We start from the raw sequence: 23,454 nt of genomic DNA, 5'->3' as shown, positions 1-23,454 counted from the left end.
ATAAGAGTGATCTTGCATGTTATTGTATGTACAAAAAAGAGTAAATACATAAAGACCCCCTGATCTTGTCCGAGTTTTGCAAAAAGAGATCTAAACTTTAACTTCGACCTATAATCTTATGATTCTTCTTTATTCCATTGCAAATACACCATTTTGACTCTCTGCATGTATACACGCGCCACAGGCACGTGAAAAGGCAAGGAAAATCTTTTTGTTTTTTTATTTTTTGATTTTTGGGTATGATTAAGTTTGCGGAGAAGGAATTATATTCTTGTGAGGAGAGCTTTTCTTTTTTTGGTAATATAATCAATATTTAATATTACTTAAATAATAGGAAAAGGGTGAAAAGACGATTTTGTCTAAAGCGGAGTATTTTAATGAAGGGCAAAAAGTTCAAATCACTTTTCTAAGGGGCTTCACACTTTTAATATATTATAGATATAGATATAGATTATAGACATTAAAATAGGTATAGTATTTCTTTATATCTTAAATACTTAAATAATATAAAAATAATTAAATTAAGCCTACGTGCATTGCTGTAAATTTAAAACAATGTTGTTAAAGTGCCGGTACTATTAAAGTATAGTAAACTTTCACTTTATTCAAAATTTAGTGGATTTTATATCCCTAATTAAGAATATAAGTTAAAAATTAAACCTAATCCTAATTTAAGAAAAAAAATTACCATATTTTAAAGTCCTAATCCTTTATCATATTTTAAAATCCTAACCCATATATTTTAGGATTCAAAATTATATATATAATTAAATAATAATTGGAGAAAAAAAGTGAAAAGATAATCTTGTCTGTTGTAAAGTGTTTTAATGAAGAGCAAAAAGTTCAAACCACTTTTCTAAGGGTCCTCACATTTTTAATTATTGTAGATATAGATGTCTGGATACAGTAGGATTGGGCCAGCTTTATTTATCCGATTTGTTTAAGCCCAAATTACTTTATCAGATTTATGAGAAGTTGGTTCAATTTTCAACAACAACAACAAACCCAGTATATTCCCACATAGTAAGGTCTAGGGAGGGTAAAATATATGCAGTTCATACCTCTACCTCTAAAGAAGTAGAAAGGCTGTTTCCGATAGACCCCCGGCTCGAGACACGGAATACTACACAAGTTGGTCCAATTTTGTAGATACTATTTAATTGTTTTAATTTTGATTGAGTTATTAATAAAACCACAAATTAAATTAAAAAAGAAGTTTTGAACATCTATAAAAATAGAAGATCCCTTCTCATATTTCTCCCAATAGATTCTACACCTTTTCAATAGTATAAATAACATAAATACCAACCCTTTTGAAAATAATTACACTCTCTCCCACTTTTTTAGTTACTTTACTCTCTCTCCCTATTAATATTCATAACATAGTCGTCGTATACATAGCATTCTGTGTATATGTTGGAATTTTTGTAATATGTTTAGGGAGTTGAGATTTTTTGTAATATTGAAAACATAAGTTATGTATTTATGTAATTTTTAGTTTTCAATATTAGTTTATTAATTTATAATATGTAGGTCGTTTGACTAAATCATATCAATAATATGTTTTTTAGTATGTTTTTTCTTTGTCGTCTGAATTGTCACCACAATGATTTGCAACTAATGGCTTCCGCATGACGCGCTCTCAATTGAACCCAACACATTTGGCCTATTAGTACTAGGACTCATGATGTTGACCAGAGAAGCAAATCCCCCAATAATTACACTATGAGCACAATGGAAGAGATGCAAAGGGTGGGTTGAAAAGATATGCATGTTTCCAGATTAATTATTCCTATTTTGACATGATGCTTTTTCGTGTCATAATTATATTGTACCTCGAATGACGATCACATACTTGGGTGTGTTCTTATTGTGAGATGACGTAGTTGAGTGATAGTAGTCCTTGGGAAATTTGTACTGGTAAATGGCACCAAATATAGATCGATTTTGGATTCCCACCAGGTTGGAGCAAGGGCATCAGGGCCTTGGCGATCTTTATCGCTTAAGAATGGACACACTTTTGCACCTGGTTAAATCTACTGTAATAAATAAGCAGATTGTGTAAACTGGGCAACCGGCAATACCAAATCAAGTTTATCTGATAGTATACTATAATATTTTTGGCTTAAGGACACTCTTGTAAAGTGTGGCCTAAAATAGTAAAAAGTGTGGCATTTGATCAAAGGCTACAATTTCAGACTTTAGGCAACACTTTTTTGGAGTGGCCTAAAGAGGCGTAAAGGCCACGCTTTTCAAGTGTAGCCATATCAGCTACATTTAAAAAGCGTGGCCATTAAGGTATAAAGGCCAGGCTTTGCAACTTATCCTTGGCAACACTTTTTTTTGATAAAGCTACACTTACTAGTGTTGCCTTTGTTTGGCTGTTGAGCACGCTTCACAAGTGTAGCCTTTTGTAGCACCTCTATAACAACACTTAAAAACCATGACTTTTCCTTTATTTCTGGCCACTTCAAAATCGTAGCCTTTTACTTGTAAAGAGTAGGAGTGTTTTAGGTACATGCCACAATTTAATTAACAAGCCACACTTTTGAAGTGTGATAATATTATCTACAATTTGATAGTTCAAGCCACATTTTACAGAAAAGGCTTTAAGCCTAAATAATAATTATTTTTGTCCGAATGTATACATCACTAATCACATTACATATATATAATCTCACGCACCAACTAGCTAATAAATAATTCAAATACATAGATTTGCAATGAACTTCAAAAAAACATGTCTTTTACTACACATACTAATTAGAAAATAACATTTTAAAGATTTGTACTAAGTTCCACACAAAACCAAATGTATTTAAACATATATCCGAATAGCTCAAAAAGTTCATCATCCGTTTCAATCTAGATCGACTTGATCACTTGTGGTGGCCACCACTAAAATTTGATCACCCGCAGTTTTCCTACACATCCAAAATAAATAAACAGTTAGAACAAATTATGCCCGACAAATATTCAAATATTTTTTCAATTATAAGGAAGTTGTGTACGAAAATGGTTAGTTATCCATCTCAGTGAATACACTCTTTTAGTTATCATCCTGCTGGTGCTACACCTATGTTCTCAATGCTTTTAAATAATTCAGAGCAAACAGAGCAGATGATGTCACATGAGAAAAGAAAATGGTTACCAAAATTTACCTGCCATCCATCCTTCCGGTGCATTGAGTGCTCTTAACACAATTATAAGGAAGTGGTGTATGAGGTCTTCTATGTCTCTCAACCTTCCTGTGTTAGCAGTCTTACTTGCTCCTGTCTGTCTCGGAAAGATCATAAGATGGATTATTACAAAAACTTGTGTAGCTATTTATACTATAGACAACTATGTTATAAAATATTACTTGCTTGTACAGATTATAGTATAGTTCGAGACTAGCCGACTGTCTAAGATTCTGATAATTACTATATGCGGTATAATTTTTCGGCGAAGGTTGTTCACCTTAGCTTTAGTACAAGGTGGCTCCGTCCTGACCTTGAGACTTACGCCTTGCCCCGTGGTATGTAAAACGCATCGCCTCACGCTCCCGCCTCCTAAAACACTGTTTACAGGTAAAGCTTCAGAGCTACATAGTGAGACAAGCAAAACCCAATAAGCTGTCAAAATAGGAAGGTACTACTTGATGTTAAAAAGTCATTTCATTAAGAAATGGAACAAATTGATTGGGAAGACTAAGGTTCTGCATGGAACAAAATGGATTCACATTTAATATTTAATATTGTCAAGTCTATGATAAGGTTTACCTGACTAATGAGTCCCACTTAAGATATCTGAAAGTTAATAAAGCATGTTATATTTCAGGCCAAATAATAGTTTATAACATCAACCTTTGTAATTCCAGAATTTTAATCCATTTCACATAGCTATCAAACAAGAAGCATGTTATACATAGCAGCTGTGTCAAGAGTATTTAGTCAACTAATTGTCTCAACGAAAAGAGGCATTAAATGAAAGTGATCAAACAAAAACTATATAAGCTGAGTTTTGAGTTGTTTGTTTAAGGCTTCGTTCCACAAGTAAGAACCATATTCAGACAGTATTTGGTTCCAAACAGTCATGACAAAAGCCACCTGAACCACCCAACAATGTTTGTTAACAACAATAACAAAAGTAATATGTAATTTCATAAATACAACAACATACAGTAGGAGCCATCTACAACACAAAAACCAAGTACCACACCCTTTATTGACTTAATGCTGTCATTTCTAATCCTGGTAAGTGCCATTAGGTATGACAAGATTGAAAAACAAAAAACAAAACAAAAAATCTAAACTTTCCCTAAGCCATCATAAATTAACTATAAAATTAACACATCCCTGTACAAAGTAATCTGCTGTATCTAATCTACACCTCAATTTTGGTTGGCCTAGGCCAGAATCATTTGTATCTAATCAGCTATATCCAGGTTCATTTCAACTACGACAACATACCTAGTGTAACCCTACAAGTAGGGCCTGGGTCAGGAGAGGATAGAGCATACGTGTACCTTACCCTTGGAATTCCCACCCCTTTTAGTTCCCTTAATGACTCGAACTCACAACCATGGGGTTGGAAGTGAGGGGGTACTTGCCAATGTCAGCCGAGCAACTCCCTAAGAGGTTTTTTCCACTCAAAAATCCCAAATCAAGTAGTAACATTTAGCATTAGATTAACACAAACAAATTAGTCAACAAGAACTTTCTAATTTCAATTATCTTTCTTACATAAACATGGTATCTCGTAGAGTAATTCCAACCTCAAAAATGATCATACAGTAATTTAAGTTTCTTACAGAAAAACAAGTTTCATTCCAGCTCTCACAAAGACACTGAACCAATCAAATTTTTACTGCTTCAGCACACATGTATAATTTATGGAATTCTATGGAACACTTGGACGATAATAGAATGTTTGTAGCAGTCGAGTTAATCTCCACAGGAATTCAAAGATAGCATCAAACTAAAATTCAAAACAGCCCTTTATGGAAATCTAGATAGTATTCAGTACATCAAACTCAGATATGAGATGCTAAATAGTTCGAGGCATCTGTTATTCAATATAACTCACGAGTCACGGGAGTACCTTTATTTTGAAAAATTCTGCATCAGCTTGATCGGACACAGACAAAGATGCAAAATAATAAGAAGAAAAAGTGGAAGTGAAAGGCAGCAGCAGCCAACAAGCTCAGCTTAAAGACAGATTTAGGGTTTCTTTTAATTGTTTGACATTGAATTAGGGATTTAACTTTTAATCCAATTTGCCCCTTTTTATAAAATAGAACGATGTCGTTTTAATTCTTTAAATAAGGAAAATAGATGCCTAACTTTCTTTTTAACATTTAAAAGCTGAAGCAAATTAAAAAAAAAACTGTAATGCGTGGGATTCGAACCCGCAACCATCAAGCTTCTCCCGCGTGAAATTTGAACCCCCTTTGCCACTAAACCAATTTTTTTCCTTGTGTCAAGGGGGTTCAACTTAATATATATACATATAGAAAAAAAACTCCAGCCTATACATACGGTAAAATTTTTCAACAAAGGGGGTTCGGATGAACCCCCTGAGCTCCACACAGCTCCGCCGCTGCAAGTAACTTGTAGTTCTTAAATTTCTGTAAGTCCACAGCCGGTTAAAGAACCACATATGTAAATATTTAACTCATTATTTTATGGATTAATTAAAAAGACGGAGCAAAAAGTTCTAGTGTATGGGTTCTGATTTTTTCTTTTTTACTTATTGGGTCTCAGATAAACTATTTAAAGTCAGAATCTCTATGTTTCTTTTAGCCTCTGCTGATATTGGAAAAACCTTAGTCTACCCACTAATTCACAGGAAATAAAAAGTATCAGAAGAGATATTTAGTAGATCCACCTCGGAGCATCACTTAGAAGTTAACAAAGCCAAAAAAAAAAGTGCATCAGTGACCACATGGGAAATTATTCCTGTATACAGAACTACAGATGCATAACAAATGCAAAACAATGGGCAACATGCACCATTTTCCTCATAAAGAGTGTTTGATTACAGTAAAAGAAAGTTATACTGTATGTAAACCTCCATACCTCCATATGTTCCAGTAAAATCCAATGCTTTGAAGAATAGATCTAGCAGTGAAAGTATCAGCGGAGGAACCAAAGTAAGTAGGTATGGCAGAGGCCTGTTAGGACCCGATGGGAGTTTCAGCACTGCCAGTAGTTCAATAACAAAAGTAAGGCATAAGTTAGACCTCATAAAGAGTGCTTGATCAAACCAGTTTATTGAGATTGCATGATATAGTGAAACCTGCAAGACGATAATGCTGCTAGTGAAACGGTAACAAAAAATATATAGCTTTTGAGACATAATTTTGTTCCTCGATTCAACAAAATAGTACGATACACTAACCAACCGCAAGCACCCACCTCCCCAACCAACCTAACTAGAGACCCCACCGTAGTACAGTTATATGATGCAATAATGAAAATAGAGTTATTACATCTCGCGAAAAGAATGGTATAAATGGATCTAAAAGACATGCAAGAAGATATACTAGGCCGGAAGCAGTGCGCATCACTATGGAACACAAAGGTCTATCTTCCTTGAAAAGTTTCCAAAATAGGCTCTCCTACAAAAAGAAGTATGGACAGTCTAAACTTATGAGAATAAAGCAACCATGAGACTACCATTACTGAAATTCAAAAAACAGTTCCTAAATTAAAACGAAAAATGCAATGGCAGAAGCAACTAACAAATCAAAAACAGATGGTTGGGAAGTATTTGACAGGCTTACTTGCAAATAACCATTTCCTTCTCCAGAAATGGACATCACAATCTTCAAACCTTGCTTTAATTTAACCTAAACCAGTTGCAGCATATAAATGTTATTCAGACCATGTAAGGAAAGAAGATATGAATTGAAGATATAAAGCACATGTAAGATACAATAACAACAGCTACTACTACTACTATGTATCAACCTTAAGCTAGTGGGATCGGCTATATGAATCCCCACGATCCATGTTCCACCAGTTAGATATACCTGAATCAAATATCCAATAACTTGGGCTCTCGATTCTAGTAATTCTCCACATTTTCTACTAGGCATACAAGATCCTTAACAAGACTACAAGAAGTCTAACGAACACTCGACCTAAAGCGTACTAACATGATTAAACCTTAATCCCAGATAATTAGTGATGGAATGCTAGACATTTGGTAATTTCAATTCCAATCATGACCATTAGAGCGGCTAATGCAGTGTGTATTGTATGGACATCTGGTTGCACAAATAGTTTAGTAATTATGCTCTATTTATTAATATCAGTTTGGTAGAAAACACATGTAAGGAAAAAAAAATAGAAATGAGTTCCATTTCACTAGATCTGAAAAAAAACAACACAGTTTTGTGGTTACCTTCTCCATGGCTTCTACATATTGCTCCACATAATGTCCAACCTTTTCACCCAGGGCCCTAGTTAAAGGGTGTGATTCATCTCCTACAGGATTGGGAATAACAGAACCATAACCTGAAGCTGTACCAAGTTTCAGTCATTTTCTAATTTAAAATCTAAATGTTCTTGATGCAAAACAAACAACAAATTTCAGTTCCCTCTCTATCCTTTTTAGAAGAAACAGGACTCTTTCCTTTGAGTTATCATAGACATACTAGTAGCAAGATACCTTGTTTCAAATGTGTGACTAGTAGAAAGATATTTCCAAATTAACCATGAAAGAACCAAGGCACGTTTCCAATGGAAAACATTTTTCTGCCAAGAACTTGTCCCCTTTTTATCTTTCAAGGAAAGAAGCAAGAAATATTTCCTTCCAGTTTTCTCATGTCGATGATATACTAGCATTACAATTTAAGGTGGTAGGCAGATTATTTTACTGACTCCCAAGAAAGAGAAGCGGTAATATTCATTAATGAACCAGAAAAGGAGTCAAGTAGACAATACCAGTAACAGAAAAATGAAACAGCATAACAAACCATGTCATCTAGTACATGTATCAGAGTCACTGGTGAAATAAACACAACGAAATAAGCTGTCAAAGCTTGGTAATTGGTATAGTCTAAATGTATTAAGACAAAACAGACAGATCAACTAGCCAACAATAGCAAAAGCATATCAATAGGGGCAGATTATGTAAATATCTCATAGAAGGCATCTAGCAGACATACCCGGATCTTTTGCAATGAAACTCAGGACTCTATTGACGAAATTGCCCAAGTTTCATAGCAACTCGCTGTTTAACTTTGCTTGTAAATCCACCCAACTAAACAAAGTGTCTGACACCTAGAATAACTGACACTATCTATTAGTAATCACACCAGTATAAAAGAGCATCGGAATATGGATTTATCTAGCAATGGATTAACAACACAAGAAAATCAAAACCCACAAGCTAAATATGTAAACCCACTAATAAACAAACACAAAAACAAACATGTAATAAACCCAAATATTTTTTTAGTTACTCAATTAAAAAAGGGTATGTTTCCCCTCATGAAATAAACCCAGTTCTTAAAAAGATATAAATTTCTACCTTATAAACTACTTATATTCCACAAAATCCTTCAAATGTGATGAAAACCTAGATCTTCTGTGAAACACTGTGTGTAAAGTGCAAAATAAGGAAATTTCAATAATTGAAACTGACAAAGACTGAAATTAGTGCAGAAATTTCCAACAAAAATTCAGTCCAATTAGGGCATCATCTGCTTCTTTGTACGGATCATTCATACAAAAAAAGAAATTGGGAGAAATCATGAGTTGGAAGAAATCGAAAACTGAGAATCTTGTGATGAAAAAAATTCTGAGCTGAGAGTTGCGAGTTTCTGAGTTTGTGAACTGTCAGCTGGGAGTTGCGAGTTTCTTAGATTATGATTTCTGAGCTGAGAGTTATTATATTGTTTATGAATTGTTTTTTTTTTGGTCCAATTAGAAATTGGAGGGAGAGTTAAATATGTGGGAGGGAAAATGATTTTTTAGTGAAAATATTAGAAAAATTATAATGCTACACTTGTAAAGTGTTGCTTTTAGAATTATAAAATTAGCACATTTAAAAGTGTAATTATATGTGTAAATAGGTATTGTTAATTACATAATGATGTTGCAACATTTATGTAAGTGTAGCATATAATATTAAAGAGCACGTTTTATAAGTGCTGTCAATAATACAGCGGCGAAATGCTAAAAACTAAGACTAAACTTTAAAAGCGTAGTCAAATATATTTTTGACAACATTTTACAAGCGTTGCCAAGATTTAGTGTAGCCAAAAGTCAAAAATGTTAGAATATTTTTTACACGGACAGTGCATAAAACTTAAATTCATTTATCTATGATAAAAATGACCTCCAAAATCTTATTCTAAATATATTTAGTCAACAAGTTTATTATTAATAAAACTAAGAGTAAATTTTACTTTTATCTTTTTAATTAGTAGTTAAGGTAGGAAAAGAATATCTTCTACTTGCAACGATGCATGCATGCTTTTGTCCATACAATAATCTTCTTTAGAAGTTAGAACAAGGTCTTGAATTGGAATTATCACATAATTATGATCTTTTTTTTCCAAATTATGTCACATAACAATGTTTTCTAATAGAAAAAATATAAAACTTTTATCCAACTAGCACAAATTTTACAATTATCCAAAAAATTACAGATCCAATAATAAGAGGGCCAACCCCCTCTACATACTGAATCATTTGAAGCTCAAAGTTTCTTCACGCTTAGGAAAAAAGGAGAAGGATGAAGGCCGAAAAACCCTTTCGTTCTTATTTTTACTTGTCATAAGTTTTGAACTCACTACTAAAAAACACTTAAAAATCGATCACCAAAAATCGACCACAGATTGTGGTTGGAAAAAGCCGACCACATGTGGTCTTTTTTTAAAAAAAAAAAAAGTGGTCACTTTTATATTTTAAAATTTTAAAATAATTTTTTCAATAATTTTTATATTAATTATTAATTATTTTATAAATAAAAATTTTTAAAAAATAAGAAAATCGACCAGTAGTTGGTTTTAAAAAAAATAATAATTAAAAAATATTTAAAAAAAATCAACCACTTGTAGTCGTTTTTAATTTTTTTTTTTAAATATTAATTATTAATTATTTTATAATAATAAAAAAAATTGACCACTTGTGGTCGGTTTTTTTTTTAAATAATTAAAAAATATTTTTAAAAAATCGACCACTTGTGGTCGGTTTTAATTTATTTATTTATTTATTTAAAAAAAAAAAGACCACTAGTGGTCGGTTTATAATTATTTCTTTTTAAATATTTTAAAAAACCAACCACAAGTGGTCGTTTTTAGAAATCCTTTTAATTTTTTTTTAAAAACCGACCACTTGTGGTCGGTTTTAATTTATTTATTTTTTTAAATATTTTTAAAAATCAACCACTTGTGGTCCGTTTTTGAACTAAAAATAATAATAAATAAATAATTTTTAGTGAGCAATACTTATATAGATGTAATCAAATATATATATATTATTTTCATTAGAAATAATTATATATATTTTTTTTTCAAATTAAACTAATCACACAATGTTGATAACAGTCTATTATAAGGTAATATAATTGTAGATGTGATATATATAGTACTCATTCAAGCGTTCATATATGTGAGTATTAAGATAATCAAATATAATTAATTGATTACTCATGTGAGTAAGTATAAGAAACCCATCGCATTATATTATTGGATAATATTCTTTTGTACGTATGTGATAGATATAGTACGCGTTTAGAACTTGATATAGTCGATAGTGTGTATATGTGTGTATGTATGGGTATATACATATATATATATATATACATATTATACAGTGAAGGTATATTAATGACATGCGATAATATAATCGATAATTCATCTGAGTATTTGTAAAATACGTTGTATATTATTATGGGATAGTAAAATCGTGTATTTGATATTTATAGTACGTATCTGAAAGCTGATAGACAATTAAATATATGTATATACGTATATCTCGTGTAATGATATATGCAGTAATCGACAACTAGATAACTGAATGTATATATCAACATATTTTGAATGATTCATTCATATATATGATACTACTGAGGATCGAAGTAATTATATAATGTATGTTGATGTGATATTAATGTTAGTCAAAATAATTGATAACTCATCAGAGTTTGTATACGAAATATGTCGCATTATATTACGGGATAATATACTCGTGTACGTATATATAGTATGTATTTAGAACTTGATATATATAGTAGATAGTGTGTTTATGTGTGTGTATGTATAGGTATATATATATGTATGCGTGTGCATGTTATATGATGTTATTAACATTCATTAAATTATTTTCACATAACCGTGCATACTCACATTTTTTGCAAATACATTATCTAGATTTATATTAGTTAGCATTATTTATTTTTGTTATTACTTATTATTTTTCTTATTGTTTATTATTATTATTATTTTATTATTATTATTATTATTATTATTATCATTATTATTCCTTATTTATTATTATTTATTATTGTTACTCATTATTTAATTATTACTATTATCATTATTTACTACTACTAGAATTTAAATAGCGGTCTAAATTAACATCACTTTGTCAATTAATTTATTTTGTAATTCAATTTTGTTTAAGTCATTATAATTTTAGCCCATTCTATCCAATTTATTATAAATTTAGTCAACTTACATTCAACTCATGTCAATTATAGCCACAACATGTCAATTTTAACCAAAATTGAATTGTTGACCTTATTTTAGTCTCAGCCGCTGATCAAAATTGATCCAACGGCTGAGATGGATTCAACATCCTCTTTCCTTTTTAATATCCCAACCAAAACCCTAACCCTAAAACATTTCTCAACATTCTCCTCTTTCCCTCTCTCAAAACGCTCTCTCTCTGTCTCTCTCAAGAAGCTAGTGCCGCACCCCTCTCTCTCCTCCGATCTCGTCGCCGACCAACCCCATTCCAGTGTCGCTGCGACCAACCAAATGACCCCAGCGGCTAGCCGCCTCAACCACCGGAGAAAGCTCCACCGCCACCAGCAGCGGCGAACCAACCCAGCTCCGCCGCTGGCTCTCTCCGTTTCTCCTTCTCCAGTTTTCAGCGCCATCATGCGACCATCCCCCACACCGGAAGCCACACGATCCAGAACCCCGCTCCTCCGAAGAAGAAATAAGACGAACACTTTTCGGGTTTGACTCTTCTTATGGTTCGCATTCTTACTGTTTTTGATCTTCGTGTGCTCTACCTTATTCCTAGAGTTTAAGTTCGTGGAACATGACTATGATTATTGAGTTAATTCTCTATATCTTCTTATCAACATGTGTGAAAATGTATTTTCTAATGTTATCGAGATTTTGATATCATCAGGACTCTTTGCAGCCCCAATAAGTTCTTAGTTATGACTTCGTGTGTTGTTTCCCTTCGTGTATGTTGATTTGACTGCTCACATCTTTAGCATGTGGTTTTAATATATTGTGGTTATGATCTTTGACATCATTTAGTTATAGACCTTGTGAGAACTATTGGGTATATGTTTAGTTTTTTAAGGAGACATTGGTTTGGGTATTTTACAATAGTAAAGACTTGTTGGCTTCAGTTATGATTTTTGACTAGTTAAATAATGACTTGAGAGTTGTGATATTCTTATGTATGGATTCTTACTTATCAATAAGATTGGTTTGGATGGTTGAGGCCAAGTGGTTCAAACTTCACTTTTTAGATTATAGTTATGGATTGTTGTAACTTAGTTGCAACCCCTATTTTTAGGTTTTGACACTTTAGTGAGTCGAAAATATGTTTAGTCACTTGAGAATTGCATTAGTGAGTCAAAAATATTTAATTGTAGTTACTTGAAAGTAGGGCTTGTGTTTTGAATATAGTGAAGTGAATATAGTGAAGTGTGGTCACTTGAGAAGTGAGTGAGTGACTTGAAAATGTTCAAGTGCAAGTACTAGAAATGTGAACTTGTGTTTTGAATTTAGTTAAGTGTGGTCACTTGAGAAGTGCATTAGTGAGTCGAAAATGTTTAAGTGTAGTTACTTGAAAGGTGAACTTGTGTTTTGAATATAGTGAAGTGTGGTTACTTGAGAAGTGAGTTAGTGTCTTCAAAATGTTTAAGTGCAGATACTTGAAATGTGAACTTATGTTTTGAAGTTAGTTTAGTGTGGTCACTAGAGAATTGCATTAGTGAGTCGAAAATGTTTTAAATGTAGTTACTTCAAAGGTGGGCTTGTGTTTTGAATATAGTGACTCAAAAATGTTTTAAGTTTAGGTAGTTGAAATGTGAACTTGTCAATTGAATTTTCTAAAGTGTGGTTACTTGAGTAGTGAATTAGTGACTCGAAAATGTTAAAGTTTAGGTTCTTGAAATATGGACTTGTCAATTGAATTTACTAAATTTGGTTACTTGAGTAGTGAACTAGCGGCTCGAAAATATTTTAAGTTTAGGTAGTTGAAATGTGAACTTGTCAATTGAATTTGCTAAAGTGTGGTTACTTGAGCAGTAGTGAATTAGTGACTCGAAAATGTTTAAGTTTAGGTTCTTGAAATGTGAACTTGTCAATTGAATTTACTAAATTTGGTTACTTGAGTAGTGAAGTAGTGACTCGAAAATGTTTTAAGTTTAGATAGTTGAAATGATGTTACCTTATCAAAAAAAAAGTTTAGATAGTTGAAATGTGAACTTGCCAATTGAATTTGCTAAAGTGTGGTGAAGTGTGGTCACTTGAAAAGTGCATTAGTGAGTCGAAAATGATTAATTAAGTGTAGTTACTTGAAAGGTGGACTTGTGTTTTGAATATAGTTAAGTGTGGTCACTTGAGAAGTGAGTTAGTGACTTGAAAATGTTTAAGGGTAGGTATTTGAAATGTGAACTTTTCATTTTGAATTTAGTTTAGTTTAGTAACTTGTGAAGTGGCTTAGTGACTTGAAAATGTTTAGTTGTAGGTATTTGAAATGTGAACCTTTCATTTTGAATTAAGTTTAGTTTGCTAATTTGCGAAGTGAATTAGTGACTTGAAAATGTTTAGGCGTTAGGTACTTGAAATGTGAACTTTTCATTTCGAATTTAGTTTAGTTAGAGAACTTGTGAAGTGACTTAGTGACTTGAAATGTTTAAGTGTAGTTACTTGAATTATGGATTAGTGACTTTTGTTTTGAATTTAGGTACTTGAAATGTGAACTTGCATTTTGATTTTAGTAAATTTTGATTTTAGTAAAGTGTGGCCACTTGAGAAGTGAATTAGTGACTTTAAAATGTTAAGTGTAGGTACTGGAAACGTGAATTTTTCATTTGACTTTAGTTTAGTTTGGTAACTTGTGAAGTGAATTAGTGACTTGAAAATGTTTAGGTGTTAATATGTGAAATGTGAACTTTTGTGACTTGAACTAATTACTTGAATGTGATTGATTGTGTAGATAGAACCTGATTATAGTTGGATATATCAACGAAATATTGATAATAGAATGGGTGATGCTGAGATTAAAGATGCGGATGATGAGTTGTAGTTTTTAGTATTTTGTATGTTTTATAGTTTGGATTTGGAATCTCGATAAATTTTGTAAATAATGTTTGTATTCGTATGGTGGTTGGTTGTTTGTATATTAAATGATTGGTGGGATGTATTGTAGATAATAATCAATGTTTGTAAATGATTAGTGGGCTATATTGTAAATAGTTTGATTTTTAATTTTTGTATTTTGAAAATTTTCAAAATTTTTTTTACAAAATTATCAAAAAAACTGACCACATGTGGTAGTTTTTTTTAAATTTTTTAATATTTTTTTTTACAAAATTATCAAAAAAACCGACCACATGTGGTAGCTTTTTTTTTTAAAAAATTCAATTAAAAAATATTTATAAAAACCGACCACGTTGGTTTTTTTTTTTTTAAAGCCTACCACAAGTGGTCGGTGTCTTATTAAATTAAATAATTAATTTATTACAAAAATGACCACATGTGGTCGATTTTTTTAAAATTTTAAATATTTTTTTTATAAAATTATCAAAAAAGCCAACCACATGTGGTAGCTTTTTTAAAAGAAGTTTAATTAAAAAATATTTATAAAAATCGACCACAAGTTGTTGATTTTTATTTTGTTTTTTTTTTAGAATCGACCACAAGTGGTCGTTTTTTTTCCTCGAAAATTATTTTCTCCAATTTTAATAAAATAATAAACAATTTTAAAAGTATATATATATATATATATATATTTTAAAAAATCGTCCACTTGTGGTCGGTTTTTAAAAAGCTACCACAAGTTTTTCGACCACAGAATTTGGTCGGTTTTTCCTTTTTTTTTTTTTTTCTAGTAGTGACTCTAGCACATGATATTAGAATCACGTCGCATTTTAATTAGGAATATTTTTATTTAAACCTTGAAAATTGCAATATCTTAATTAATTGCATTTCATACATAACTAACTATTAATGTTGAGATGAACAAGAAGAAAGGCTTGAGGTTTCCAGCTCAAGTAGGAACTAAGTAGCTGAAGTTTAAAGAAACACTACTCATAACTAACTTTGTGAAACGTCAGTTATGACAGTTAAGAGGTAGTTAGAATTAGTTAACTCTAGAAGGTTCTATACTTGTCTATATATAGTGATCACTCATGTGTATGTAGCCATATGATCAAGATAGAGATTGATTCATCTCAACCATGTTTACAAATTATCTGATAACACTCTCTTCTTCCCATCAATTCTCTCTTTTTTCTCTCTTTCTTCATTTCTTTCTTTCTGATTCCTGAGAGAAGCATTGTTATTCTTTGTACTCTTGATGAGATTCTTTCGTTTAGATCATATAATTCTACATGATATCAAAGCCACGCAATCTGGTTAACTTCAAAGTCATTTTGCAATTTACAATCTCACAGTTTTTTAAATCTGCAAGTTGAAATTTGCTATCTGCAATCTGTTTTTATTTGCAACCAAGATTGTAATTTTGAAAAATTAAGGGAGTTCTTGGTATATTTGCAAAGGCAAAAACTTTATCAGTTCTTGATGGGGCTCAATGATAATTACCTTCATGCAAGAAGCCAAATCCTCATGATGACAGCTTTACCTTCAGTAAATCAGGCATATGCCATGATCATCAGTGATGAATCCAAAAAATCAATGACTTCCTCTGCAGGACTTCTTGGTGCTATGCCTGCAGTATATGGTCATGATCCTACTGCAATGTATTCAAGAACTACAACTCAAATTTCAGAAAGAATCAAAACCTAATCTGTAAGTTTTGCAAGATGAAGGGACATACTAGAGATATCTGCTATAAACTAGTTGGCTATCTTAATAATTCAAGGTTCAAGAAAGAGGGGGAGCATCTTCAAACCTCTACAAGTCAGGGTCAAGCACTGGTGGACCCTATGCCCACAATGTGTACTCAGAAAGACACAATGAAAACCAAGATACAGAAGCACAAACTGCTAGCTCTCAAGTCAAGAATATGGTGTAAATTGGACCTTGTGCATTCACTCAGAATAAGCTTGATCAAAGTGTTCAGCTGCCAAACCAAACACAACTGAATTCTAACAATGCTGATATACAAGGACCCTCAGTACATGTTGCCAGCAACTCAGGTATATCTAACGACAAAGCTTTCTCAGTGTCAAAGATCCTCCGGAATTGGATTATCGACACTAATGCCACCAATTATATGGTGTCTAACATTGATATGCTTGATAGTATATCAATAAGACAACTAACAAGGTCAAAACATGTTCAGTTACCTAATGGGGACAAAGCATTGGTAACTCACATTGGCTCCAGTTCTATTTCTGAGAAAGACACACTTAACAATGTATTTGTGCTACCACAGTTCAAGTATAATATGATGTCTGTGTCACAAGCAACAAAAGACTTAAACTGTGTTGCTTCTTTTTATCCTAACTTTTACATTTTCCAGGACCTCTCAAATGGGAAGGTGAAAGTAATTGGTAAAGAATGCAATGGATTATACTTGTTGCTCAACTTTACTAAGGAATACCTGAGAACTAATGTTGTCAACTTGTCTGCTCAAAGGACATCATTTTTTAGTGCTGCTGATATAAGCTTGTGGCATAAGAGACTAGGCCACACCTCTAGTAAAACCTTAACCACCATGCTTCAACTAAAGCAGAATGTGTAGAAGATATTATCAGAAAGTGTGATATATGCCTATGTGCTAAACAATGCAGACAACCTTTTCATTCTAGTACTAGCCTTACTACTGATAGTTTCAATCTTATTCATATGGATGTATGGGGTCCCTACAAAGTATCAACATATGATGGAAATAAATACTTTTTGACTATAGTTGATGACTACACTAGAATGACTTGGATTCACTTGCTTAAAATGAAGTCTGATGTTTGTATTGTTATTCCTTTATTCCTACAGTTTGTTCAAACACAATTCAATAAAACAGTAAAGATAATTAGATTTGACAATGGATCTGAGTTTGTTAATGACTCTTGCACCACCTTATTCAATAGACCAAGAATCATACACCAAAGATCATGTCCTTAAACTCCTCAGCAAAATGGACTAGCTAAAAGAAAACATAAACATATACTTGAGGTCACTAGGGCCATCAAACTTTAATCTCACACCCCTCTTAGATTTTGGGGTCATTGTGTGAAAACTGTTCTATATTTAATTAATAGAATGCATTCTACAACTCTAGCCATGTCTCCATATAAAAAGCTATACAATATACTACCCTTCATAAACCACTTGAGATTACTAGGATGTCTGTGCTATGCAAAAGATCTAACTCAAAATGATACGTTAGAATCTAGAGTTCGGACTGCAGCATTAATGAGGTACTCAGAAACTCAAAAAGGATACATACTATATGATCTTACTAACAAATCTTTCCTTGTCAACAGAGATACATCTTTTCAAGAATCTGAGTTTCCCTTCTCAAAAACAACCTCAGAACCACCTCTATTTGTGGAAAATCTGGCAGAAGGTCATGATGGAGATTACACTGTGTCAAAAAGAATCACTAGTTCTTATCAAACTACTGACAATGACCTGGTCCACATCCGACATCCAACTACTGACAACACATCATCTATAGCTCCTACAACCTCAAGATTGAGGCCACATCTAGTACCAACTAGAAAATCAACAAGAGGCACTTAACCACTTATATGGCTCAAGGACTTTGTCTCTTTAAGCCTGCAGGACAAATCTCTATATTCTCTGTCAGATTATGTTTCTTATAGTAATATTTCACCTAACTATAATGCTTTTCTTTCAACTTTCTCTTCAATGACAGAGCCAAAAACTTATGTTGAAGCTGCAAGAGATCCACAATGGTTAGAAGCAATGAAGGCTGAAATTCAAGCTCTTCAAGACAAAAAAATATGGGAAATAGTGCAACTTCCAACAGAAAGAAGCACTATTAGCTGCAAGTGGATTTACAAGATAAAATACAAGTCAAATGGTGAAGTGAAGAGGCTGAAAGCAAGATTAGTTGCCAAGGGTTACAACCAGAGGGAGGGGATTGATTATTAAGAGATATTCTCACCTGTGGTTAAGATGATCACAGTGAGATCTGTGTTGTCTGTGGCTGCATCTACGCATTGGCATATACATCAAATGGATGTATACAATGCCTTCTTGCAAGGTGACTTAACTGATGAGATATACATGGACATGCCTCAAGGTTTTGTGAGCCAGGGGGAGTACAAGGTTTATAGACTCACAAAGTCATTATATGGACTTAAACAAGCCCCAAGACAGTGGAATGCTAAGCTTACTCAGGCTCTCATCAAGTCCCAGCTTCAACAAAGTCAATATGATCACTCCCTATTCACGAAGAAGACAAGTCAAGGCAGGGTTATTGTACTCATATATGTGGATGACATGCTGATAACAGATGACACACTTGAACTCATTGAAGACACCAAAAGATATCTACAACAGGCATTCAAAATGAAGGACCTAGGTGAGCTGAAATACATCTTGGGAATTGAGTTTGGAAGGTCAGAACAAGGCATACTCATGCATCAGAGAAAATATGCTCTTGAGTTAATATCTGAACTAGGACTATCAGGTGCTAAACTTGCAAAGACACCTATAGACACTATTCAAAAACTCGCAACAAGGGAGTATGATGAATACATAGGAGGAGAAGCACTACATAAAAATGAGGTTCTACCTGATCAAGGTCAATACCAGAGATTGATTGGAAAGCTGCTGTATCTCACTGTCGCCAGACTTGATATAACTTATGGTGTGTAAACTTTAAGTCAGTTCTTGCAGCAGCCAAAGAGACCTCACATGGAAGCAACCCAAAGAATAGTCAAATACATCAAAGAACAACCTGGAAAAGGGTTACTCCTATCAAGAAGCCTCAAGACCACATTACTGCATTTTGTGATGCTGACTGGGCAACATGTCCACAAACAAGAAGATCAGTTACTAGTTTCTTAGTAAAGATTAAAGAATCACTGGTAGCCTAGAAATCTAAGTAACAAACCACTATCTCAAGAAGATCTGCAGAGTCAGAATACAGAAACCTAGCATCAACTATTGCAGAACTAATTTGGCTAATTGGAATGCTTAAAGAGATTAGTGTGGAACTCAAATATCCTGCCACAATTTACTGTGACAGTAAGTCTGTATTACAAATTGCAGCCAATCCTATTTTCCATGAAAGAACCAAACACATAGAGATAGATCTCCACTTCATAGGAGAGAAGCTGCAACAGACGATTGTGCAGATAGAGTACATCAACACCAAGGAACAACCTGCAAACCTATTAACCAAAGGGCTATCTAGAGACCAACATGTTCATTTGACTTCAAAGCTAGGTATGCTCAACATATTCTCTCCACCTAGCTTGAGGGGGAGTGTTGAGATGAACAAGAAGAAAGGCTTGAGGTTTCCAGCTCAAGTAGGAACTAAGTAGCTGAAGTTTAAAGAAACATTTCTCATAACTAACTTAGTGAAAAGTCAGTTATGACAGTTAAGAGATAGTTAGAATTAGTTAACTCTAAAAGGTTCTATACTTATCTATATATAGTGATCACTCATGTGTATGTAGCCATATGATCAAGATATAGATTGATTCATCTCAACCATGTTTACAAACTACCTGATAACACTCTCTTCTTCCCATCAATTATCTCTTTTTTCTCTCTTTCTTAATTTCTTTCTTTTTGATTCTATAGCTTCCTGAGAGAAGCATTGTTATTCTTTGTACTCTTGATGAGATTCTTTCGTTTAGATCATATAATTCTACAATTAATCACCAGTCTAAAAACATAAACTTTTTTACAATTGAAAGACAGATTAATTTGGAGAATATAAAATGCTACCAAAATTTGTAACGCTTATGGTTGCACTGCAGACCAGGTGCCTCCATGAGAATATGGACAAGGGCTCAAATTAGTAATCATATGGGCAGATGGAAGATTTTGTGATGGTTCTGATTCCTTTCCTATTGCACTCTCTAAAATACTTTGTAATGAATATTGTGTTTCTAGCCGTGCAATTTCACCAGCACCAGACTCAACTATCTTCTCCATGTATTCAAAATATCCAGAATATTCTGAGCATATTGGATCTGATTAATTCAGAAACAAGTATGGAATCCATCCACATAGTTTAGGAAATGTATCATTTGGCTGATTAGTACTAGCTGGACTCCTCGCCATGTTGACCGCAAAAGAAAGTTCAACAGTAACTATGCTATGAGCACAACAAATTTCGAGCTTCAACATGCTGTTGTTGATGATTTTATCAATTGGAAGAGATGCAAAGGGTGGGTTGAAAATTTTGGGTTCAAAGTATATGAAAAAAGTATGAATGAAAAATGGAGGAAAAATGGTGGAGAAGGGAGACACTAATTTAGAAAGTGTACTCCCAAATTGGAAAGTTCACTCTTTCTCCCACATTGGTGGAAGAAGAGAACTTGTGAGTGTTTAAAATAAGGAACACTTACTCTACATGGTAAGTGAGGCAAGAAATAAAAGATGCCTTGCGCCGTCGTCGTCGTCGCTCGGCTCGGCTTCGGATTTGGATCGAAAATACCAAAGGAAAAAACACAATTTTTTTCTGTGTTTTGATACTCCATTTATATGCATGCATGCAGATTCCACTGTGCAGTGCTGAAACAAAGGGATGCAACCTTTCAACGAAATGACACACTGATTCATGAAATAGTATGCCTGTTCGGAAAAGACACATTCTTTAGACGAACAGACATGGCTTAAGTGAACCATTGCCACTTTTCATAAGAACCATTACCGTATTTTCATTAATATCCGGATGTTCGGATTTATGAACCAAAAATCGACATGCTTTACTACTTTTAGCATATCCTATGAGCACGCAGTCCATCATCTTAGGTCCTATTTTAGCCTTTTAGGCATAAGAACTTGGACCTTTGCTAGACACCCCCACACTTTGAAATATTTCAAGTTGGGTTTCCTTCCTTTCCATTTTTCATAAGAAATTGATTGTGTCTTACTATGGGGAACTCTATTGAGTATTCGGTTGGCTGTAAGGATAGCCTCCCCCACAAGCTTTGTAGTAAACCTGAACTTATAAGTAAGGCATTTATCATTTCCTTCAAAGTTTGATTTTTCCTTGCCGCAATTCCATTAGATTGAGGTGAATACGGGGCCGTAGTTTGATGGACAATTCCATTCTCTACACATATTTTGGCGAAGGGAGATTCATATTCTCCGCCCCTATCACTTCTTATAGTTTTGATCTTTTTCTCTAACTGATTTTAAACTTCAGTTTTGTATTGGCTAAACTCATCTATTGTTTCATCCTTACTATTTAGCAAATAGACATAACAATATCTAATACAATCTCCAATAAAAGTTATGAAATACTTTTTTCCACCACGTGATGGTGTTGACTTCATGTCACAAATGTCCGTGTGGATTAAGTCTAAGGGATTAGAATTCCTTTCAACGGACTTATACGAATGCTTAGCATACTTTGATTCCACACAAGTTTGACACTTTGATTTATTGCACTCAAAGTTTGGCAAAACTTCTAAGTTAATCAGTTTTCGTAATGTTTTGTAGTTAACATTGGCTAAACGTTCATGCCACAAATTGGGAGACTCAAGCAAGTAAAAAGAATTTAAACTTTTATTGATTTCAACATTCATTACAATCATTTTGAATAGGTCCTCATTGAGGTAGCCTTTTCCTACATACACTTCTCCTTTACTAAGTATAATTTTTTTGGAAACAAATACATATTTGAATCAGTTCTTGTCTAGAAGTTAAACTAAAATCAAGTTCTTCCGTAACTCCGGAACATACAAGACATTGTTAAGTGTCAATACTTTATTGGAAGTCATCTTCAAGCACACTTTTCCTGTTCCTTCTATTTTTGCAGTAGCGGAGTTTGCCATGTAGATCTTTTCTTCTACTTGAGATGGAGCGAACGTCGAAAACAACTCCTTGTTATCATAAACATGGCGAGTGGCACCAGAATCCATCCACCATTCGCGAGGATTTCCTACCAAGTTGTATTTGGAAAGCATAGCACATAGATCATCCGTTTCTTTCTTAGACTCAGCCATATTTTCTTGGTCCTTCTTCTTCCCTTTCTTCGGGGGACGACAATCCGTAGACTTGTGGCCAATCTTTCCACAGTTAAAGCACTTTCCCTTGAATTTCTTCTGGGTTGATTGCTTTCATTTTCGGCTTTCTTTCACTTTTTTGGAGTTGATTTGGTCATCTTCTACAATATTTGCTTCATTTATTGCAGAATTGTCTCTCTACCTTCTTTCCGCAGCCTTATTATCTTCTTCAATGCGTAGTCGTACAATCAGATCTTCAACTGATATCTCTTTGCATTTGTATTTCAAATAGTTCTTGAAGTCTTTCCACATTGGTGGTAGCTTCTCTATTATTGCTGCTACTTGAAACGTTTTATTCATAATCAAACCTACAATAAAGTTCATGTGAATACTAAAAACATATTTAAATTGTTCAACACAGGTATTTGTCAAAATCATACCTTCCGCTAGGAGATCATGGATGATCACTTGCAGTTCCTGTACTTATGAAACAAACTTGTTGTCTAGGTGTACACTAAATCTTGACGGTTCAAAGATATCAAATCTACCGATTGATCGAGTGCATCCAATGCATGTTCACTACGGAAAGTTCAAAGAGAAACCCACTTATCCAGGTGCAATCAGTCTTTGCTTAATGATCACATACTTGTCCGTAAAAAAATTTACGAAAAAATAGCCATTTCCCATTCATGTGGGGGATTATTGGGTTCAAAGTATATGAAAAAAGTGTGAATGAAAAATGGAGGAAAAATGGTGGTGAAGGGAGACACCAATTTAGAAAGTGTACTCCCAAATTAGAAAGTTCACTCTTTCTCCCACATTGGTGGAAGAAGAGAACTTGTGAGTGTTTAAAATAAGGAACACTTACTCCACATGGTAAGTGAGACAATAAATAAGAGATGCCTCGCGCCGTTGTCG

General features: G+C 33.4%; 1 long non-coding RNA gene across 7 annotated transcripts; it reads right to left on the bottom strand.

Annotated features, from left to right (window-relative positions):
- Positions 1-2,598: 2,598 nt before the first annotated feature.
- LOC107863136 lies at positions 2,599-8,994 on the bottom strand. 7 transcript variants are annotated; one of them, XR_007053680.1, is made up of 8 exons: positions 8,156-8,994; positions 7,390-7,508; positions 6,767-6,832; positions 6,527-6,601; positions 6,060-6,182; positions 3,460-3,559; positions 3,162-3,276; positions 2,599-2,924 (listed from the first exon to the last, which is right to left on the bottom strand). It is a non-coding gene; the product is annotated as an uncharacterized LOC107863136 (long non-coding RNA). The 7 variants fall into 7 exon arrangements; XR_001672097.2 differs by lacking the exon at positions 6,527-6,601 and adding an exon at positions 3,762-3,788 and having other exon boundaries at positions 8,156-8,946; XR_007053678.1 differs by lacking the exon at positions 6,527-6,601 and having other exon boundaries at positions 8,156-8,279; positions 8,521-8,942.
- Between the last annotated feature and the right edge of the window lie 14,460 nt (positions 8,995-23,454).

The sequence above is a fragment of the Capsicum annuum genome, chromosome 3 (assembly GCF_002878395.1).
Source record: "Capsicum annuum cultivar UCD-10X-F1 chromosome 3, UCD10Xv1.1, whole genome shotgun sequence".
NCBI classification, from domain to species: Eukaryota; Viridiplantae; Streptophyta; class Magnoliopsida; order Solanales; family Solanaceae; genus Capsicum; species Capsicum annuum.
Note: the sequence above shows the minus strand (reverse complement) of the source record. Positions and strands in the feature narration are given on the sequence as shown.